General features: G+C 33.7%; 1 protein-coding gene and 1 long non-coding RNA gene across 2 annotated transcripts in view; one reads left to right on the top strand and one right to left on the bottom strand.

Moving 5' to 3' along the window:
* Positions 1–23,347, bottom strand: part of LOC140450316 (uncharacterized) — an 81,349-nt gene that overhangs the window by 47,941 nt on the left and 10,061 nt on the right. The window lies entirely within an intron of this gene.
* LOC140450317 (uncharacterized) lies at positions 863–7,532 on the top strand. The gene is made up of 2 exons (XR_011952007.1): positions 863–1,121; positions 7,012–7,532. It is a non-coding gene; the product is annotated as an uncharacterized lncRNA (long non-coding RNA).

Raw genomic sequence — 23,347 nt, forward strand, 5'->3', positions numbered from 1 at the left:
CATATTTCTCAAAATTCGTCCATACAGTCTGCTCAGGGTGCTGGTTACCGATATGCCTCTATAATTATTACAATTCCTTTTGTCCCCCTTTTTGTGTATTGAGGACATGTATGCCGTTCTCCATTGTTCTGGTACTGGGTGTCCATTTAGACACTGATTGACATAAGTTAATATTTCAAATAGTTTATGAGTTCCATTCTTAAGCATTTCAGCATAGATTCCCTCAGGTCCAGCGGATTTACCATTCTTTAGGGTCATTACAGCCTTCCTTACTGTTTCGATGTCTACCCTCTCTTCCTCTCCTTGTATATGTACTGACTGTGTTGGGGAGTTCGCTAGGTATTCTTGTCTTGTCTCTGTCAGCAAGCTTTCATAGTGATCTTTCCATTGTCTTGGTTTTATGGTGTGTATGTGTGCTTTGTCTTTTCCTGTATTTTTTACTGATTGTATAAAATTCCATACCTCTGTACATTGCTTCCCAATGTCATTTTCATAAATAAATAGTTTTAATAAAAAACCCAAAATAATGGAATTTATTTTATAATTTTACATTGTAAATGGTACCCCCTATTAGGATATCCTATGCCTCTAATATGGGGTAGAAAACCTTTTTTTAAATACTGCCTATTTGTATTTTTTTTAAGGCTTATCTTTTTATTAAGCGCTTAAAAAGTGTCCAAGAAAAACTAAAATTTAAAAATAGTGCCTAAAATTAATTAGGGTATTTTTAATAATGTTTTTAAAAAAGTAGAGGCCACTTTCCTCGATTCTAACACCTAATTGTGAAACCCACTGTTTAAAAAGTAAACAAGATTTTATCACTCTCATTATACCACCGTGGTTATTTTTATTTATTTCCAATTCTATTATTAAAATAAAAGTTTTTATTTGAAATGACATAACAGTTTGTTTAATCTAATTTTTTATTACGAGTGGGAAGGGAATAATTAAAAATTTATAAACATAAATTTATCGGGAGTAAGTTTTTAATAAAAATTGAAGTATAAAAAATTTGTAAACATAGGAAAATCATATAAAAACTAGGAGAAAATACAATAGTTCAGTTTATTTTCTGGTTCTGATACAGATCAAACCTTAAGATGCGCGTCTACTTGGTTTTGGTAAGAATATTTTATATAACAAAATCATATATCATATATTTAAAATATTTACTCCAGATTTTAAGGCATATACAACACGTTCTCATTTTTTATATGCCTTAAAAATAAAAAAAAAATTATATCACCTACAGGCCTTTTCATCTTATTTTTTTATGCGCATGCGTCAGTATCAACCAATTTTTCCGAAGTTATTTTTTAAACGGGCATCTTAAAGTGCCCGTGAATATATAATTAAGATAAAAAAAAATACTAAAGAAAGTACAGTTATTGAAAAAATATGAAAATAAAGAATAAAGTGCCTCAATATTTTTTTAATCGATTATTATTACGAAAGTTATACGAAAAGGAACAACGAAGCGGTCGAAGTGGTTATGGAGTATGTAAGAGAGATAAATACAATTTATTTTATAAATTGTCCAAAGCCAAAAATTTTATTTTATCAAATCAAGATCTCGTCCTATACCTACAATTTTTTATTTTTATTAAATACTATTCAGTATAGGCGTTATTTAATTTTTAGCCTTAAAATATTAAATTATATATTTTATTGATTAAACACTATAATAATATTTTTGTTAATTAATATATTTCGGCAAGTAGTGTAAAAAAATATAGATAGACAAGGCGAAAAGCGCTCGGGTTCGTTCGGAAAAATATTTCCATGAGATTTTTTTGCATAATAATTTTTATGAAAAACCCCAAACTAGAGGTTGCCCAGGCGAAAAGTTGGTCATTTTTTTTTAAATAAATTGTAACAATCAATTTTTTTGGTGCGAACAATTTTTTTTTGAATTATTTGGATCATTCTTGGGGATTCTACAAGGTTTCTTGTAATTTTTCTGTAAACTTAATCGTTTTTGAGTTATAAGCAATTTAATACTGTAAAAATCGCAAAATTACAATTTTCAAGGTTTAAAAACACAAGTAAAAAATATTATTTTTGGATAAATGATGAAAATATTGCCAATTTGAGTCCATAATATTTCTTCTTCTTCTTTTGGTGCCTATCCTCTGTGGATGTTGGCAATCACGTTGGTCCATACAACTTTGTTGACAGCTTCTCTAAATAAATGTATGGTAGTCATTCCTGCCTACTGTCTGATGTTCTTCAACCACGATGTCCTTCTGCACCCCTGAGATCTTTTGCCTTCTATCTTACCTTGTAAAATTAGTTGAAATAGTTGATACTTCCATTGAGCATCACATGCCCTAAGTATGTCATCTTTCTGATTTTCATGATACGCATAATTTCCAGATCTTTATTCATACGTTGGAGTTTGAAACGTCCTAGTAAAAGATTATGGTCTGATGGAACATCTGCTCCCATATATGTTCTTGCGGATTTTACGGAATTCTGAAATCGTTTGTTGATGATGATGTAGTCAATCTGGTCTCTAATCATTTTTTTGGACAGTCAGCTGGAGATTTCTAGGTGTAGAGTCTTCGAGGTGGTAACTGGAAAAAGGTGTTCATTATTGCACTATCAATAATACTAGTATACGGGAAATGAGTCAATACTCACAATCTTAATTAGTTTTTATTTAATAAAGTTGGTAAATTTTGGGCTACTAGTTTCAAGGCTTACAATATTTGCCCCATTATCAGTCCCCAGTACGTTATTTTTATTAAAACGCTAAAACAACATAAAGCAAGCAATAAACAACTAAAACGCAATAAATGACACTAAATAATAACAAATTGAGTGAGCAGCTATAACATTAATTAAGAGTAAGATTGACAAACCAAGTATTGTATTGACACCAATCAATTTACAAACGTTTTGGAAAAGGTTTGACTCGAAGTTTCGCCCTTGGTCGGAGTGGATCTCCAAGGGAACAAAAAATCGGCTAAAAGATTCTTTAACAAGTACCTCTGCAACGGTAGCAGCTTCTTGATTTGGTATCGAAGTAGGAGGGTAGGAATAGTAACGAAACCGGAGTATGGAGATCCAGGTACAACCATGAACTCTACCAACTGTTCAAAGAGACACCAATCTCAGAATTCGTTAAACTTCAGAAACTTTGATGGACTGGTATATAGTGAGAATAGAAACCAAAATATTGCAGAAAAGAGCCCCAAATAGTCAATTGCAGGGCGCAAGACCAAAAGGAAGACCACGGAAAAGATGGGAGGTTGAAGTGGCAGCGGACGCGCAAAATTCGCTAGACGTAAGAACCTGTAGAAGATCGACGCGGGACTGGCGGATTTGAAGGAGGTCATTTGGAGGAAATAATCGTAGACCTATGTACAGCACTGGAGGAAAGAATCGTAGACCTATGTAGAGTACTGGGCAAAAAATCTGTGGCGAGCACTAGACGAAAGAACGAAAGCTTATATGTAGCAGTGTATAAAATATTGGGTTCCCCTGTCAAGCAGTGGACTTCAATTAGTGAATAGAAGAAGGTAACATAAGACGAAAAACAGATTAGCTAAAAAAAAGAAGAAGACAAAAGAAAGAAAAATAAGAAATGATTCGACTTGTCAGTAAGCGTAAGGTTCTATACAGAAGATCATCTTTTAGCACTAGGTAATTCCGTTGGCTCCAGTAAGACTTGATTTCTGGACTACATGCACTAATGTCTTGTCAAGTAGGTCTCTCACTTCGATGTATCCAATCTAATACTCTTTTTATACATGGATCATCTGCTTGGACATCTTGTAGCTGTTGAGGCTGCCATCTCACGGGGCAAAGTAGTTCTCCTAATTTAAGACAGTTATTACAATTTGCACTACATGGCCGTCTTAACCGAGCATTAGCATTTGAACGACTTTTCCAGCCCGGTGTTCAATCTGTTCTAGCTTTCTAACTGTTGTATTATTTTCTTTCAATTTACGACGAATGTGACCTACGTCGCCACCATTCCAACATCTGGTTTCACGTCTCTTCGGCATCGTGTTACGAACTACTTTCCGTATGATTTCCTTCAGACGTTTATCGTTTTGTTCGTCGCTCTCTTCAGAGGTTCGTACTCGATAGCTCCGTGAAGCTCGACTAGCTGTTTCGTGTTCCAAGGCAATGGCGAGCACTTCATCTAAAACTTTCAGTCTTATCATAAAGCTTTCTGTAGTTCACTGTCTCTCAACCCATTGATGAAGGTATCTACAGCAATTTCTTCCAAGATGTTGTCTGGTACCTCCGGATAAGCCAACCGCGCTATACGAGCCACATCTGCTTTAAATTCTTGCAAATTTTCACTTGCTCGTTGAATTCTACTTCTTATTTGTACCTTGTAGACTTGTTGTAGATTGGCATCTCCGTAACGTTTGTCTAGTCGCGTGAACAGGGTCTGGTAACATTTTTCTTCACCCTTAGGAATTTATCTTAGGATATCCGCAGCATCACCTCGTAAAGCAGCAGTCAAGGAAACAGCCTTTTGTTGTTCTGTCCAATCATTGGCTGTCGCAATAGCTTCAAATTGCCTAAGGTATATGGACCAAGAAGACGTTCCATCAAAAGGTGGCAATTTTAATCTCATATGATGTAGTTTCGTCTCTAGGTGATTCTTCTTTCACTACCGGATCTAAAACTACTGCAGTAACTGGTGGTAGCACTTTTGTCTTAGTTATCATTGTCTCTAATTGTTTGATCTTCTTTTCTACCTTATCGAATGTTCTAGAAACTTCTTCAAATTTTTCATTGTTCTGACTACATACTTCTTTAATGAGACTGAATTTGAGACGTTTCATCGAATCTTTTGGAAACGTTCTCGAATCTATCATCATTTTTTCTTTAAGTTTCTTTGATCATTTGAGAAACATTTCCAAATTTATCATTAATAATTTGAAATGTTTCATCAAATCTTTTAGAAACATTCTCATCATTCTTTTTAGAACTTTATTCAATCATTTGCCAGACATTTTCACATTTTCCATCAATTATTTTCGTTAAAACAGCTTCTTCTGCTGATTGAACCTGGAATGTCTCTGGGTCGTGTCCATTATTGTTGAGAACAGTCTTCAGTCGTTCTTGGAGTATCTTCTTGGACCCACTGCAGTCTTCATTACGTTCTTCTAGCTGCTAAAGTTCTACTAGCAGCATCTTTGGTCAGGCACACACTTACTTTACAAATGTTCTGTTTTACAAAGATCGCTACCGAACTACGCGGATGTTCCCGACGAACTATACTTTTCAAAAGTTCAAAAGTCTTTTTCAAAAGTCACTGCTGAATTTAGTTTTAAATTCCACTTCTGACACCACTGTACTATTTTTCAATAAAACGAGCTGTTCTAATTTATATAAATGTATTTATTTATAAGTTTTATAATTTACAGCACAAAAATATCTTATCAACTTTAAACTTAATATTCTCGTTACTTATATATATATATATATATATATATATATATATATATATATATATATATATATATATATATATATAAAAACTAGTATTAGCATTCATAGACCTAAGAGCAGCATTTGACACGATAGAAAGACATATTATAGGGAAATGCTTGAGGAAAATTAACGTACCTAATGCATTGATAAAAATTATAGAAAGTACTTACAAAGAGGTAAAAGGAAGGGTACAAATAACAGGGGAAAGATCGGAAGCATTTAATTGGAAGAGAGGTATTAAACAAGGAGATAGTCTCAGCCCTTTGCTATTCATAATAGTAATGAACGAATTAATAAGAAACACTAGAGTCAGAACTAATCAACTACAGACAATAATAGGTTACCGCAGATTACAACCGGTAACAATAGAGTCCTTAATGTATGCAGACGACATAGTACTAATAGCAGATTACGAGAATAAAATGCAGAAACTAATGGATATATGGGTAGAACAAATAGAAGAACTTAAAATGGAGATAAACGAGGAAAAAAGTAATATAATGATAATCAGCGGCAAAGGAGATAATGAAGATAATCAAATAAAGATAAAATGTAAAAACTCAGAATTGGAAATAGTAACAACTTACGAATACCTGGGAAGTATAATAACTAATGATGGAAAAATAGACTGGGAAATAACAAATAGAGCAAAGAAATCAAACAAGTTATATTATGCGTTAGCCCCAATAATGGGAAAAAGAGAACTTGCACGAGAAACAAGAATAAAAATATATAACACAATAGTGATACCGAATGTGCTCTATGCAAGTGAAAACTGGACAATTCTGGAAAAACATAAGAGCAGGATAAACGCAATGGAGATGAGACATCTAAGAAGGATAGTTGGAAAGACAAAATGGGATAGATTAAGCAACGAGACTATTAGGAGAATGGCCAACCAGGAACCGATAATGAACAAAATAGCAAAGAGACAAATGAACTGGTATGGGCATCTGATGAGGATGCAATCCAATAGAATAACAAGAAAAATTTATGAAGCAAAAAACATCGGAAAAAGAAAAAGAGGCAGACCAAGAAAAAAATGGATACAGCAAGTAGTAGAGGCGGGAAAACTTAAACAAAAATCACTCGAGGAATTGAAAATAATGGCAGGAAACAGAAAAGAATGGAAGAGGTGGGTAAATGGAAATTAAAATAGCTAGCCCAAATCCGACACCCTGTTAGGGTAAAAGGAAGGGGAGAAAGAAATATATATATATATATATATATATATATATACAAGTTATTATATAGTAGAATATTCTGGAGTAGTCCACCTTTATCCTTCACGTCAAAAGTGCATCGAGAATGCCAACTATCGCATATTCCATGACTATATCGCATATTATATGACTATATTTCATATTGTTTTACAATTTTTGTTTGGCGTATGTACTTAATTGTAACTTTATAATTGTTATTAGTTTTATAATGTTATTTTTCTTTGATTTTGGACATAAAAGGAGCCCGCTCCATATTTGCTTTAATAAGTATTTGCATTATAAGTGTAATTATAAGCATGCAACTAATATTTTTAAATTTTTTTTGCAGGCAATCCTCACAATACTAAGTCTGTCGATCACACATGCCTTTTACTATGATAATGATTTTGATGATGACCAAGTCGCTGTACCCCGATTCATTGCACCTCGTCTCTTTGGTTCAATCAAAAGGTTGGTTAAAGGAGTACTCCCAAAATTGAAAAGAAAAATTCCTGGTTTAGCTAAATGTGTAGGCCAAAACGTTGACATATTAGGAATTATTGGAAGTGTTCTTCCAGTCTATGATGAAGACTATGATTTTGATGATTATGATGGACCTGCAGTTGTACCTCGTAATATCTTTACTAATTCAATAAAAAAGGTAGTTTCGGCTTTGTATAAAAGAATTCCTAATCTGGCGGGATGTTTAGGTGGACAGGATTTAACCAATTTAATCTCAGGACTCATTCCAAGCTATGATGATGTAGTTCTGTACTGAAGAACTGTGAGGATTAAAAGCATACGACAGAAATTATGATAAATAATTAGGTATGGATATATGTCAAAATTAAAATAAAGTATGAAAGTTAAGTCTCGTTTATATTATAATATCTTCTATCTTTCAACGGTCCTGCAAGTGACAACAGTAGGTTCGTTGACTTTCGCTTAGTAATAAACTTCAAATAATTGGGCAGTTACAAGTTAGAAAATTCAAGAGTTCAAAAATAAGTGTTAAAAGTTAAGTGCATACAGGTGATAGTAGTTAATAAAGGAAATACCATCAGACAAGTAAGATAGAACTATTTTAATAATTTTAACAAGTTTTGAGTAAATAAATAATTGTGTGAAAGATTAAAAAACTGCTTTTGGCGAATTAGCCCAGTCTGGTTATACAAAAATCATCGATTTCACGGCAAAATGTTTCGCAGATATCTGAAGCTTTTAAGACATAGGTGGGGGTTATTAGATGACGAATAGATAAAAAGATACTCCTATTTTTACCTTGCGTTTTTTTTTAAACAATAATTTATGGTCAGAATTTGATTTTTTATCTATAAGTTTTTTCTCTTATAATTTAAATAAACAATATTTATACCATTTTTTTATATCAAGAATATCTTTATTTTCCCGTTTTTTCAATTAAAATTGATAAATAATTTACGGCGATATTTGCAAAACAGCAGTTTTTTTGCACTAATTTATAAATTTAATTAATTTTTTTATTAACAAAATAAAATGTTATTAATACATTTCAACATTGAGGAATTACCGTTCTTTAAATTTGTGCGAAATTTCCCCCCGATCAGTCAAATAGGTTAAAAGTTATCCAATTTGTTTATCCCTGGGACTAATTATTTAAACCATTGAACTTGCCCTATGAATGATGCTAGACACATTTAACAAATTTCATAGGATTCTTTAAGACTTAAGAAGACTATCTCAGAAGTTAAATGAATATTGAGTTTTCTTCGAAATTATTTACAAAATAAACGTTTGAAAAAGGGGTATGTTTTTTACTTATAAACAATTGTAATAACTTCTATATTTTTCAAGCTACAGACTTGTACATACAATCATTAAATAGCTGGTAAAAAAACTCACATTTAACAAAAAAATAAACCTTTTATGAACACAGTGGCGCACCCAGAATTTGTCTTAGGGGGGGGTTTTGAAATTTTTTTATGCTACCTCCATGTTGAGTCCCTACAATTTGGGTTTTAGTTTAATTTAAAGTACTAAAGATAGCAGTTCGAAAGATTCAGGTATCTATTATCCTACCTACCAACTAAAACCACCCTCTCTTACTTATGCGCAGTTGACTGTCGCACGTACCGTACTCCGAAAGTGGGATGGCCACTGTAAGGCTGACGACATTTTTGGAACACTCCCTTCTCTTATCTAGATCTTATCTATTGTTCTGAAGCTATTTTCTTGTGGCATTTTAAAGTAATTACTATTTTAATAGGAATAAGCCAAAATTGAAGGTTAAAATAAGGTTATTGACGTTTGACATTAATCGAACTTGTAAATACAATACATTTTGAAGACGGTTATCGCCGTATTCCCGTTCTCCTCCGGGAATCCTCCCGGTGCAAGGCATGCTCCTCCTCCAAACCTGTCGATTCCATCGCTCTTCTAATTCCTTCATTTCAAGAGCGTCGAGGTCTACCTTTTTTTTTTCTTCCAGGGGGCTTCGATTTGTGAAGTTTTTGGGGCCAACGTTTGTCAGATATTCTCAATTGATGTCCAAACCATTTTGAACCTCTTCTTTCTATTCTGTCAATGACCGTTTCTGTAGCATTCATGTTATTTCTTATAGATTCGTTAGTCTTCCTTTCCTGCCTTGATATTCTAGCACTTCTTCTCAAATAATCCATTTCAACTGTCAACAATCTTCTCTTCAGGTCTGCATTAATTGTCCATACTTCAGAGTCATAGAACAAAGAACTGATTCAACCATGGTTTGCCCTATTCTTTTTTTGTTCCTTTTGGAAATGTGGTGATCCCACCATAAGGAGTTCAGACATTCTACAATTTTACGTCCCTGATTACTTCGTGTTTAATTTCGGTTTCTCCCAAGCCGTTCTTAGCAATGAGTGGATCTAAATATTTAAATTTTTTCACTTGTTTGATTTCCACGTCCTCGTCTATCAACACTTCAAACCTTGCATCTGAACTGATAATTAAGTAAATATTCTGTTTTCTTCATGCTGACTTGTAACCCCCATTTTAAATATTCTCTCTATAGACACTTTATCATAAATTCTAGATCATAAGAATCTTGAGCTAGGATGACTTGGTCATACGCAAAGTTTAGGGAGAACAGTACGTCATTTCCTATGGGGATTCCCATTCCCTGGCAGTGGTTTTTCCAATTTTGGAGGGCTGCCTCAATATATAAATTAAACAGTAAGGGTGACATACTGCATCCTTGTTTTAGTCCTTTAGTTTCTTTTATTGGCTCTGATAGTCTATATCCGATTTTTAGGTAAGTAGTGTTATCCCTGTATACTTCTGTGATTATTCCTAAAAGGTATGGACTAATGTCGAGTTGTTGTTAAGCTTGCCACAATTTAAGTCTTGGAACTGTATTATACGCCTTTTCTAGGTCGATGAAGGCTAGATGTACTTCTGTACCAACCGCTATTCTTTTTTATATTAATTGTTGGAGTATAAACAAGTTATCAGTGCAAGATCAAAGATCAAAAATTCAAACGTCAATAAACTTATTTTAACCTTCAACTGCGACTTATTCCCATTAAAATAGTAATTAGATCTTATCTCTGTCATTAGCCCGGTTGGTATTTCTCTTCTTCTTCTTTCTTTTTAATGACTGCTTGGATGTAATTGTGAACACTATTCCATCCCTCCGTATTTCCTGTCATCTTTACGATCATCTCTTACAGTCACAGGGTTCATACCTATTTCTTTATACATTCTGTTTCTCTCCACTGTACATCTATTACACTCCAGCATTGTGTGAGTAACAGTGTCGGAATATTCGCAGTATAGGCATTTATCTGCATCTGTCTTTCTGAACCTATGAAGATACGCCCTAAAACAGACAATCTACCCAGTCCCTTAGGCTCGGGATCAGCATCTTTGTCCACTGAGCAACATCTTCCTTGTTGTTCCACTTTTCTTGCCATTTTTCCATTGATCTTTCCCTTTCTTTTTTTTTTTATAGCTGTTGTCAAATGCTTTCTTCTCCGATAGAGATGTCTCTTTTCTTTTCTACTGCTCTAACACATGCAGAGGAACACAACCCGTGATAGTCCACAAGGCCGCCGCAGATACAGTCCTGTAGGCGCATGTTACTCGCAACAGACTCGTTCTGTCTAATTTTTTATAATCCTAATATTAGGTATCTATATCTAAATATAATGAAAAATATTATTAATTATTGCGTATTTATACAATAATTATTGTGTTCTACATATTTAAAGTGGTAATTTAATTATTCAATCAGCGTTTTGGATTTTTTGTATTGTGTGTGAAAGACAAGTTACATTTTTCTACTATTCTTTATATATTGTTTACTTTATATGCCCTGGGGGGGTTTTAACCCCCAAAACCTCCCCTGGGTGCGCCACAGTATGAACAATAGGAACGAAGTTAGCGACAATTTTTTTGTTAATTATATCTCCATTGTTTATAAACATTAAGAAGTAAAATTTGCACAAATTTTGAATGAAAATCTAAACTTTATATTGAATTTTATAGCTATAAAATTCATCAAATTTTTCGAAACTTAAAACCTTTCGAAACGAAGTTACTTTCGAAAGATCGACATAGGAAAGTGGAGGGGAAACTGTTTTAGCTCCTCGCTGCAAAATTTAATATTATGGTTACGGATTTATCATTTAAAAGCTTCAACAGTTCTGTAGGAATTTCATCAGGTCCATTTGCTTTTCCATTTTTAGCGTTTCTTATTGCGTATTCCACTTCTTCTTTCAATATGTCTGGCCCAGTTGCATTGATTATCTGAGTTAAGTTGTTTCTATCGTCTTCAAATAATTCATTCAGGTATTCTGTCCATCTTTTTATTTTATTCTCTAGATCTACAATAAGATTTCTATCTTTGCCTTTAAGTTTACCTATTTGGCACTTCCTGCTTACTTTTTTGTGCATATTGAACGCATCGTACTTTTTCTCATAGGTTTCCATTTCTTCACATTGTTCTTTAATCCACTCCTCTTTGGCTTCTTTTATTCTTTTTTTGTGTGTTTATTTATTTCTTTGTATTTGTCTGGGTAATTCTTCATCTTTCTTCTTTGTTCCATCAAGTCTAGTATATCTTGTGTCATCCACCCCTTATTCTTTGTTGTTGTTTTTGTAAGATGTTTCTTTCCTGCGGTTTGTATAGCTGTATTTATGTACTATAATTTTTGATTAACGCTGTTTGTATCGTTAATTTGTTGCTACACTAAACGGAGGTTTTCATTTATTTCTTCTCCTGTTTCTTGTCGTATATTTTTGTTTCTAAGTTTATTTAAATCTAGTGCCTTTCTGTGTGGTCTTCTAATCTTTTTTGGTCTCGCCTCTATCACAGTAACTACCGGGTTATGATCTGAGCCTATATCAGCTCCTGGGTACGCCTTAGTACATTTAACAGCATTATGATACCTCCTTGCTATCATAATGTAGTCTATTTGATTTCTCACTATTTTTTCTTTGGTATGTTGTGGAGATGTCCAGGTATATAACCGTCGAGGAGGTAATTTGAAAAAGGTATTTGTTATTACGAAGTCTTCACTTTGGCAAAATTGAATCAATCGATCTCCTCTGTCATTTCTGTTTCCAAGCCCATATTTTCCTACTTGTTCTCCTACCTTAGCTTGACCCACCTTGGCATTAAGATCGCCCATTATTACGTTAATGTATGGAAAGACTGACTTAATAAGTGAAGACAAACAACCTGCCACAAAAAGGTTCAGACCTGACAGTGAAGTCGAATAAATAAACCAAATTTTAACTTTTAAACCAATGTATGTAAAGAAAATAAAAAAAGTAAAGTTCAATAAACATTGCAAAATTTAATAAGGCAAGTGATGAAAAAATCGACTTATTTTATCAAATCAGTAAGGCAGATTAGATTAATATTGTATATCATATTTGTAAGAAAAATAGAATAAAAATCAATATTGTTAATTATAAAAATACAAACAATTATAATTAATATAAGGAATATAATAATATAATGTGTAAAAAATTACCTGAAATTTAATTTATAAAATATATAAGTATTATTACATCATTGATATAAAATGAAAAAACATATGTTGATTTTCCGGGATTTTCCGAGATTTATGGAAGGTGAAAATTACGTCATCATTATTAATACTGCGACAGACTATTCGAGCAAATTAAAAAAAAAAGTAAGTATTTAGGGTGAATTTCAAATGGACTCAATTTTTCCGAGTTTTCCCATATTTTCCGGCCAGTGAAAACTATGTAGTTATTCATATTTCGACGAGCTACCCCAGAATAAAAAAAGAGGCTTGCAGCTACAAAGGAAGCCGAGATAATGTAAATTTTTCCTACGTGTTGCAATTTGAAGTTCCGATGACGAAAAAAAAAAACGGAGCTGAAACAGATATCCTCTCCACTTTCCTATGTCGATCTTTCGAAAGTACCGTCGTTTCGAAAAATTAGATAAATTTTATAGCTATAAGTTTCAATATAAAGTTTAGATTTTCATTCAAAATTTGTGCAAATTTTACTTCTTAATGTTTATAAATAATGGAGATATGATTTTTTATAAATAGTCACTAACTTCGTTCCTATTGGTCATAGAAGGTTTTTTATTTTTTAATGTGAGCTTTTTTACCAGCTATCCAATGGTTGTACGTACAAGTCTGTAGCTTGAAAAATATAGAAGTTATTACAATTGTTTATAAGTAAAAAACATACCCCTTTTTCAAACGTTTATTTTGTAAATAATTTCGATGAAAACTGAATATGCATTTAACTTCTGAGATAGTTTAAGTCTTAAAGAATCCTATGAAATTTGCTGAATGTGTCTAGCATCATGCATAGGGCAAGCTCAATAGTTTAAATAATTAGCCTCGAGGATAAACAAATTAAATAACTTATAAAATATTTGACTGATCGGGGGGAAATTTCGCACAAATCTAAAAGATGGTAATTCCTTGATGTTTAAATGTATTAGTACCATTTTATTTTGTTAATAAAAAAATTAATAAAATTTATAAATTAGTGCAAAAAAACTGCTTTTTTGCAAATATCTCTGTATATTATTTATTAATTTTAATTAAAAAAGGGGAAAATAAAGATATTCTTGACATAAAAAAATGACATAAATATTGTTTATTTAAAATATAAGGAAAAAAATTTATAGCCAAAAAATCAAATTGTGACCATAAATTATTGCTTAAAAAAAACGCAAGGTAAAACTAGGAGTATCTTTTCATCTATTCATCATCTAGTATCCCCCACCTATGTCTTAAAAGCTTCAGATATCTGCGAAACATTTTTCCACCTTTTTTTTTTTAACCAGACTGGGCTAAATGTTTTAAGTCCGAGTTGTCGACCCGCTTAGGCATTGCTACGCGTTTTTTATAGTTTTTTGGCAGATAAGAAAGTAATTAGTGAAAGTAATTAGAATGCTCGAATAAATGAACTTTGATCAAATAAAAGGCAGATATCGAGCACAGTTTTATTAATTAAATCTTGCCCAAGTACTTACGCTTTCTAGAGCATCTTCAGGGGCATTTCATCAATTTTGGTCTATCAATAATATTTCGAAGCGAAAGTACTTGGGCCAGATTTAATTAATAAAATTGTGCTCGATATCTGCCTTTTATTTGATCAAAGTTCAATTAAATATCAAAATAAAAGCCACATAATTTTATTACAAAGATCCAGATCCGGCCTTAAAATAAATTAGAATAAAGTTAAGATTAGAATTAAATTAAAATAATAAATAATAATTGTTATTGTAATAAAAAAGTTTAATTAATATAGGAAAATGAATAGAACTAACAAAGGAACAGGAAGCGAAATAGATACAGATGAAGAAACGAAACGCAAGAGAAGAGACCAGAATGAATATTTTAGAAGAAGTAAAATGACAAAATGTACACCTTCTAAAAGTGACACGGAGAGAAAGGAAGAGAAAAGGGATGTCATGATTAAAACGATGCAACAACTTATGGAAAAAAATGAAGAACTGATGAATGAAATAAAGTAAACCAGAAAGGAACAAATGGAAAATAATAAACAACTACAAGAGATAAAGGAGGAAAACAGAAAATTAAAAAACGACAAACACACTTACAAGACAGCTGGACAAACAACTGGAGAAAACAAGTAAAAAAGAAAAGTTTGATTATATCGGGTTTAAAAATAGGTACAAATGATGATACGAAACTAAAAGAAAGCATGGAAACATTCATATCACAAGAACTACAGGCGCAAATAAAACTAAGGAATACAACAAAATAGGAGAAACAGTCTATGCCATAGAAACAGAAACTTTCACGGATAAAATTAAGATAGTAAATAGGAAAAGTAAGTTGAAGTATTGTTACGATAAATATCATGGCGCATAAAACTGTAAATATATAACTACTAATTCTTTTCTATTCTAGTAATTTCGGCGCTCAGTTGAAAGACCTGTTTACCTGAATTCTGATGAGTCACCCACGATTTGAAATTTCCAGAAGCAGGTCGAATAAAACCAGTATGAGCGACCTTCTCGGCTCTTCGATGGGGAATCGCCGGAATTCCGGAACTAACGGCATTTTATATTTAAAGCAGGAACTCTGCTAAAAACAGTTAGTTAGTTTTTGAACATCGCGACGAGTTCTTAAAATGTAACGCACGTAGATATATTATATAATTATTAGTGTAAAATAAATGAGTTATATTGTACAAATAAAGACTTTAAATAAACTTGTAAGTGTTATAAGAGTAGAACCTTTGATAATAAATAAAAACAATAAATTAGATTAGATTAGATAGATAGAATAACATAACAGTATCATAATGATTACATCTACATAAATAATGATCTGACAGAAAAAGAAATACAGAAAGAAATAGTTAAATAGCAAAGAAAGAAAGAAGTAAAGGAAAACAGATGGGCTATAAGAAGTTGTTCGTGAAGGGGAAAGAATGGATATGCGATGAAGAAAAACAACAACTAAAAGAAAAATTGCCAAAAAACTAGTAGAAGAAAAACAACCGGGGAGATATGATACCGAAACGGCAGGGCAAAGGAATACGACCATGGAAAACGGAAAAATAAACACAAAAGAAAGGCAACCATCCAAGGATATAATAAAAAATTGGGGCTTGGAATGTGAGAGGTACTTATAAGCAGTAAGCTTTAAGAAACCTAGATCAAATTATGAAAAAATATAAAATAGATATCCTTGCCCTGCAAGAAACGAAACAACTGGGAAATGAAATAATAAAAATAGGAAAGAGCACACTGTTCAAGAGTGGGGGAACCAAGAGATATTTTGGAGTGGGATTCATGATGTCGAGAAAGTAAACAAAGTCGTTGTAAATTTTCGACCAATATCAGATAGAATATGTTACTTGAGAGTAAGAGGAAAGTATAGTATATAAGTATCACTAATGTACATGCGCCCATTGAAGATAAAGACTTAGAAACCAAACAGAGTTCTACGTAAAGCTAAGCACCCTAATAGGGAATATACAGAAATACGATATAAAGGTAATCATTGGTGACATGAATGCGAAAGTCGGAAAAGAGGAAATATACATGAATAACAGGGGGACGAAGTTTACATAAGGAATCAAATGAAAACGGGAAAAAGTTAATAGAATTTGCTACAGAGAACAAAATAAAGATAGCTAGCACAAAGTTTGATCACAAAGACATTCATAAGGTAACATGGACTTCTCCCGATGGAAAAATAAAAAATCAGATAGATCATGTCCTAATTGAAAGCAAACATAATAAGGCAATAATCGATTGCAGGAGTTACAGAGGGACAGATACCAACAGTGACCATACACTAATAATAGCAAAACTAAAACAAGAACTACCAATAATACCAAAACCTGTTAGAGATAGATTAAATTACCAATTAGAGCGACTTCAAGAGAAGCAGGTTGTAAACAGTCTAGAGGAAGAAATAAATAATAAACTAGAGAATTTCGTCAAACAGAATATAGATGAAGAATGGCAGACCATACAGACAGCCATGTCGGAAGCAGCGGAAAAGTGTATAGAAAGAGAGCATATAAAAAGACGGCAAGACTGATTCGACGAAGAATGTAGGAATGTTTTGATAAGAAGAAACAGGGAAAAACTACAAAGAGATAAAGAAAATACCCGAAATGCGATCGAAAACTATGTGGCAAGAAAAAGGGAAGTAAAAATAATTTGCAGAAAAAAGAAAAGAGAACAGCTGGAAAAGCAATTGAAAAACATAAAAGAAGCCTACATAAACAAAGAGGTAAAGAATTTCTACCAAGAAGTTAAGAAATCCAAAGAAGCTACAAAGAATAATCTCCACAGTATTTCTGAAACAGAGAAGGCTTACTTCTAGGTGAAACAACAGAAAAATTAAACAGATGGGCGGAATATTTCGCAGATTAAATACAGACCAACAAGAGAACTTAAGGGGAAATGAAAATTGGCAAGAAGATGAAGAAGGGACGTGCGAGGAACCAACTCTGACTGAAGTCAAAGAAATAATAAGATACCTAAAAAATAACAAAAGTGCAGGAGAAAGTGGTATCTTAGCTGAGATTCTTAAGGAAGGTGGCGAAAGATTGAAGGAAAGGAACTTTCACTTGACACTAATAATTTGGCAAAACGAAGAAATGCCGAAACAATGGAATAGTGCTCTTATTTGTCCTATCTATAAAAAAGGAGACTAAACGGAGTGCGAAAACTATAGAGGTATAGCACTACTAGAAGTAGTCTATAAAATACTGCAAAAATTATTAGGAAAAGATTAATAAAATATGATAACAATCAAATACTGATCAAATAAGTATGTTAAAATTAATACAAAATAATAGCTACGAACAAAACTTAGGATTACATATGCTATTTATAGATTTTAAACGAGCATATGACTCCCTAAATCAAACGATGCTGTATGAGGCCGTAAGAACATTAGAAATACCAGAAAAGCTTATACGGCTAGTAAGAATTACGCTTAGGAACACGATGAATAGGGTAACCATGGAAGGAAGCTTTTTAAGACAGTTCACAGTGAATAGAGGTTTAAAACAAGGGGATCCGCTATCAACGAATTTATTTAACCTAGTTTTAGAACAAATCGTAAGAAGATCAAATATAACCACAAACAAGACTATTTTCAATAGCAGGGAACAGTGCATAGCTGCATAGCGTACGCGGATGATGTGGTGATACTAGCGAGAACAAAAAAATCATTTAGAAAAAGTTTTCCACAAATTTGAAGAAGAAGCGAAAAAGTTACTAAAAAGTATCGGCCTATTTGTCTTATTTCGAGCATATGCAAACTGTATGAAAGAATGTTTAATGAAAGGATCGAAGGGGTCATAGAGAGGTCTGAGAGATTGTTCCCAAGGCAGTATGGATTTTACAAGGATAAGAGTACGGTAGATGCGGTGATGGGAGTGTTCCGGACATTGGAGAAGACGTGAGACTGCAATAAGTGGGCGGATCTACTTCTCTTCGACGTCCAAAACGCTTTTAATACATTGCAGTGATCCTCTGTGCTGGGTTCTCTAGCGGCGAGAAACTGTCCAGCATATTTGATAAATATCGTCTCGGATTATCTCTGGGGTGCCCCAGAGATTCGTCCTTGGCCCAGTATTGTGGAACGTGCCATACGACGGGATCATGGATTGCGAATTTGGAGAGGGCGTTACTCCCTTGGCATTGGTAGTAGCCGGGGACAGGGAGAAACTTTTGTTCCGGGTATGGTACAGAGATGTCTTGATCCAGGACTGGATGAATGACCATGGTTTAAGTCTCGCGGATGAGAAGACAGAAGCCGTAGTCCTTACAGGCCGGAGAAAGATAGATATAATTGTGTTTGATTGTGCGGGTGTACCGATCACTCCTAAGAAGTACGTTAAGTACCTGGAGGCCTAACGTAGTGGCATACGTTACGAAATTATTTTTGCAAGGCGGTTAACTAAACTAAATTGAATGTGAGTAGTAATAAGCGAGTGGTCAGAAAGACTCACAGGAGATGACACTTCAAGTGTAGAAATTAATTGATCGTCATTTGTGAAAAATAAGTCTAAAATTAAAGGATTATTGTTGGCTCTAAACCTTGTAGGTTCAGTTATCAGTTGTAATAAATTTCAGTTCATGATAAAGTTTTTAAAGAAATTTTGGGAATTGATAGTATCAGTTTTGAAAATAATGGGCCAGTATTGGTAATTTCATTTGCTAAATAGATTCATACTCCTCCTCCTCGACGAGTACCTCTACTTCTACGAAATATAGTAAAATTATCAATGGAGAAAATTAGATTATTAGAGATTATTAGAAAATTAGGAGAACAATTGGACGTGTTGTGTAAAGCTGATTAATGGTATTAATGGAACTGAGGTAATCGGTAATTATAAGAGCTTTGGATATATTACCGGTGTTAATATGAGTGAGAGCTAGGTAGATATCATATAGCTTGCCGGAATGCATGCAGCTTAAGGATGGTAGCTTATACTCAAGTGTAATATTTGAATTAACGACAGCTGCCCCAACTCCAGTAGATGTTTTAGAGGCATCTGTGTATACGTGATCTTCTTCTTTGTGTGTCGTGCTTGTATTCAAGCGTTGGCTATCGTCATATTGACAAGCTGATGAAATGATTCTTGGTCGGCAGCTAGATGAAACAGTTCCTCGACCGTTCGACCTGTCCATTGTCTAATGTTACGCAGCCAGGACAGTTGTTTTCTTCCGACCCAACGTTTTCCTTCGATTTTGCCCTGAATGATTAACCGGAGTAAGCGATATTCAGGTCCTCTCATTATATGACCGAAGTATTGGACATTTCTCATTTTGATGATGTTGATCAATGCTCGCTCTTTGTACACGGTCTCTAGCACGCGTTCGTTAGATATGTGTGCTGTCCACGGGATTCTGAGCATGCGACGGTAACACCATAACTCAAACGCTTCTAATTTGTTAAGATTTCTTATTTTTGTTGTCCAGGTTTCACATCCATAGAACAAAGTGGACCAGACGCAGCACTTCAATACTCTTAGACGTGTGGACTTCTATTGCATAATACAGAACGCCAGTTAATAAAGTTTTTCCGTGCGAGTTCTATTCTAGTCGAAATTTCCTGCAGTTTCCTGCAACTTTCAACCCTGCAGTCAATCCAGCTACCCAGATATCTAAAGTGTTCCACCCTTTCCACGATTTTGTTATCTAATCTTAGTACTGAGTCTTCAATATTAATTTTTCCGACCACCATCCATTTTGTTTTTTTGCGTTGATTGTTAAGCCCTTTTCAGTGCATTCGTTGTTTACAGCATTCAACAGAGTTTGAAGATCTTCTAGACTCTCTGCCATTATTACACCGATCTTAAAACCTTCGCGGCGATTATTTAACGCTATTTCAAAAACTGGTTCAGTGTAGGCATTAAACAGAATCGCTGACATAACACATCCCTGTCTGACACCACGCTTAATAGAAACTTTAGCTGAAACCTCTTGGTCCACCTTAACACAAGCGCTCTGATTGTAGTAAAGATTTTTAAGCAAACTAATGTCATACGTGTCCAGACCAACTGAGTCTAAGCATTGAAATAATACTGTATGTGGTACTCTATCAAAGGCCTTTTCGAAATCTATAAAACATACGTAAATATTTTTCCTAAACTCAATGCTCTTTTGTAAGAGTATTCGCATGCAAGAAAAAAACTCGAGTACCCATACCGTTTCGGAAACCAAACTGCTCATCACCAGTTATCCCCTCCACAAAGTTTATATATGCGACAATGCAATATTTTCATAAAAATTTTGAGCGTGTGACTCATTAAACTGATAAGTCGATAGTCGCTACGCTGTCTGGCATTCTTTTTCTTGGGAATAGTTATAAATATCGATTCTAACCAGTTGTCTGGTAATTTGCCGCTGCTGTATATCTTATTAAAGAAGGATTGTGATAATCGCAACACTCTCATTATCTAATAGTTTTAACAATTCTGCAAGTATTTCGTCAGGACCAGAAGCCTTCCTTCGTTTCGCTTGGTCGATAGCCTTCTGAACTTCTGAGATTAGAATCGGTGGGCCTGTATCTCGGTTAGATGTTATTTCTTGGTAGATTCTTTGGTCATCGTTAAATAATTCTATTATGTAATTTTCCCATTCGGTACAGCGCTCTTTTTTATCACTTAAAATTCTACCACCAGAGTCTTGTAATATATTTTGCCCATAAGTTCTGCTTTTGCCTGTTAATTCTCTTAGTTTTTATGCAAATGGAAGCTGTCGTGTTGTTGCTCCAGTTTCTCAATTTCTAAACAAGATTCTTGTAGCCATCGGTCTTTTGCTACTTTAATTCTTTTTCGGATTTCTTTATGTATTTCATTGTATTTTTCTATGTTTATGGATTTATACTGCCTCCGAACGTCCATTAGATCTAAGATGTCTTGTGTCATCCAGTCATTTTTAACTGTTGGTCGTCTTAGAAGATTTTCTCGAGTTGCAGTGGTTATTGTCGTTTTCACGTATACGTGATATATTCGTATACGTGATAGAAGTTAGAAAATTTTGTTTTTGATGAAGGTATTTTGTATTAAGGACTACGGAGTATCGTTCTTTCTAAAGATATTTAAGGATACATCGGATTGAGGAATGCTTATTGTCCAAAGAGGAATTCTTATGAAGTTGGAATAGGTATTTGGTATTGGAATTTGTAAAGCCATGAGAGTTTGTCTAACTCTTTCGTAGAATGGTGGCTTCACATTCCAATTTTTAATATACAGTGTGACTCATGAGGAAATTTACATACTTCTACCATATGTAGAGTCCCTCAGGGAGCATATCATGTGGCCACTAAAAAATGTCCACTCCTCTTCTTTATTAATTAACAGGGTGATTTGTGTAATTGACCATTTATTTCATTTTACTGTAGTGTTTATACGGCTCATTTGATTTTTTTAATTTTTGCATGATACAGTACACTACTATCAAGCATTCGACCGGTATTAGCTAAACTAAAAAATTCCAGAACTGGCTTTGGAAAAATTAATTTAGGGATTCGTATTAAATATTACACCCTGTATATATTTTTTTAAAAATGCAATAAGTGATTTTCAAACTACATAAATAGCCAATGAAAACGACATATGCGACAATGTTGTCGCACTTTTATTAAATTTTTAGTGAACGATCAAATCTTACCAAAAATAGAACAACCATAATGAAGTATCAAATTATAAGGTAATTAATTTAAACAAATGTTATAAATTTCAAACATTTTAATTGAAATGATAAACTGAGTCACTGCACAACAAAAAACAGTAACTACTAACAATAACGAAGAACAATTTAAAAAAAAACTAAAAATATGTACATAGTTATGATAAACCCATAAATTAGAACTGGAAAAGATACAATAATGGTACCAAAATAAAAATAATTCAAAATAGATTTTCGAAATGGAACCCTGCAGCCTGTACACATTTTTGTTGCCGAATTGTTAATTGACGTATTGAATTACGGATACTCTGGGGATCGTTTCTAATAGTATTACAACAATGTATAATTCTATCAATTAATTGTTGTCGGTTATTAATATTCACTGCGTAAACTAGTTGCTTCAATCGTTCCCAAATATGGTAATCAACGGGATTGAAATCAGGGGATCTTGAAGGCCACGAAATAGGACCTGCACGTCCTATCCACCTGTTGCCATAAACATTATTGAGATGTTGTCTCACTGCCAGTAAAAAGTGTGGGGGTGCCCCATCATGCTGAAAATACATCCCTCGGATAGCAACGTTCGCGTTGGCAAGCAAATTCGGCAAAATATTTTGTAGAAAGTTCAAATAGACCTGCCCTGTTAAAGGACCATCAAAAAAGTGAGGACCTACTAATTGGTTATTTATGACACCAATCCACACGTTAACCGAAAACCTTAACTGAGAACGACGTTCTCGAATAGCATGGGGATTTTCTTCTGCCCACACATGTGAATTTCGTGAATTATTTATCCCGTCTCTGGTAAATTAGGCTTCATCTGTAAGTAGTGTCCTGTATAGCGTTGGTCGATTATTGTTAATCCATCTACAAAATTCTAACTTATCGATCTCATCTCCAGCATGTAGTCGCTGAACCATTTGAATGTGATATGGGTATAGATTATTTTTTTGTAAGACTCTACTTACTTTTGATTGAGTAACATTGAGTTCTCGACTTACTTGTCTAGTGCTTATTGTAGGGTTCATAGTAACGGCGTCCATAATGTCATCTTCCTGCGCTTCATCTATATGTCGCTCTGTTGTTCCACTAGGAAAAGTGCCATTTTCTCGCAAATAATTAAAAACTGACCCAAATGTTGGATGACTGGGAGTTCGACGATTAGGAAATCTCCTGCGATATTCTCTACTAGCAGCCCTACCATTCCCATTACAGAATCCATAAGCAAATATTATGTCTGCATATTCTGTGGTCGAAAACTGATGTGGCATTTTGAACGAAAGTAACAAAAGCTCTACCAAAACTAACACAATGTACTTAACGTAGATATGACAGAAGAAATATGTATTCTTGTACACATGAATAACAATTGATAATGACAATAATGACAATGGGTATAAAATATCAAGAAACGTCAAACGGTCAACGCCAACCTTCATTTTAAACTTTTTTAGATTTATTTTTATTTAGTACAGTTGATGCAATGTATTATTATTTGACATAAAATTTTAATCATTTACAATCAACAAAA

The sequence above is a fragment of the Diabrotica undecimpunctata genome, chromosome 9, assembly GCF_040954645.1.
Source record: "Diabrotica undecimpunctata isolate CICGRU chromosome 9, icDiaUnde3, whole genome shotgun sequence".
Taxonomy (NCBI): Eukaryota; Metazoa; Arthropoda; class Insecta; order Coleoptera; family Chrysomelidae; genus Diabrotica; species Diabrotica undecimpunctata.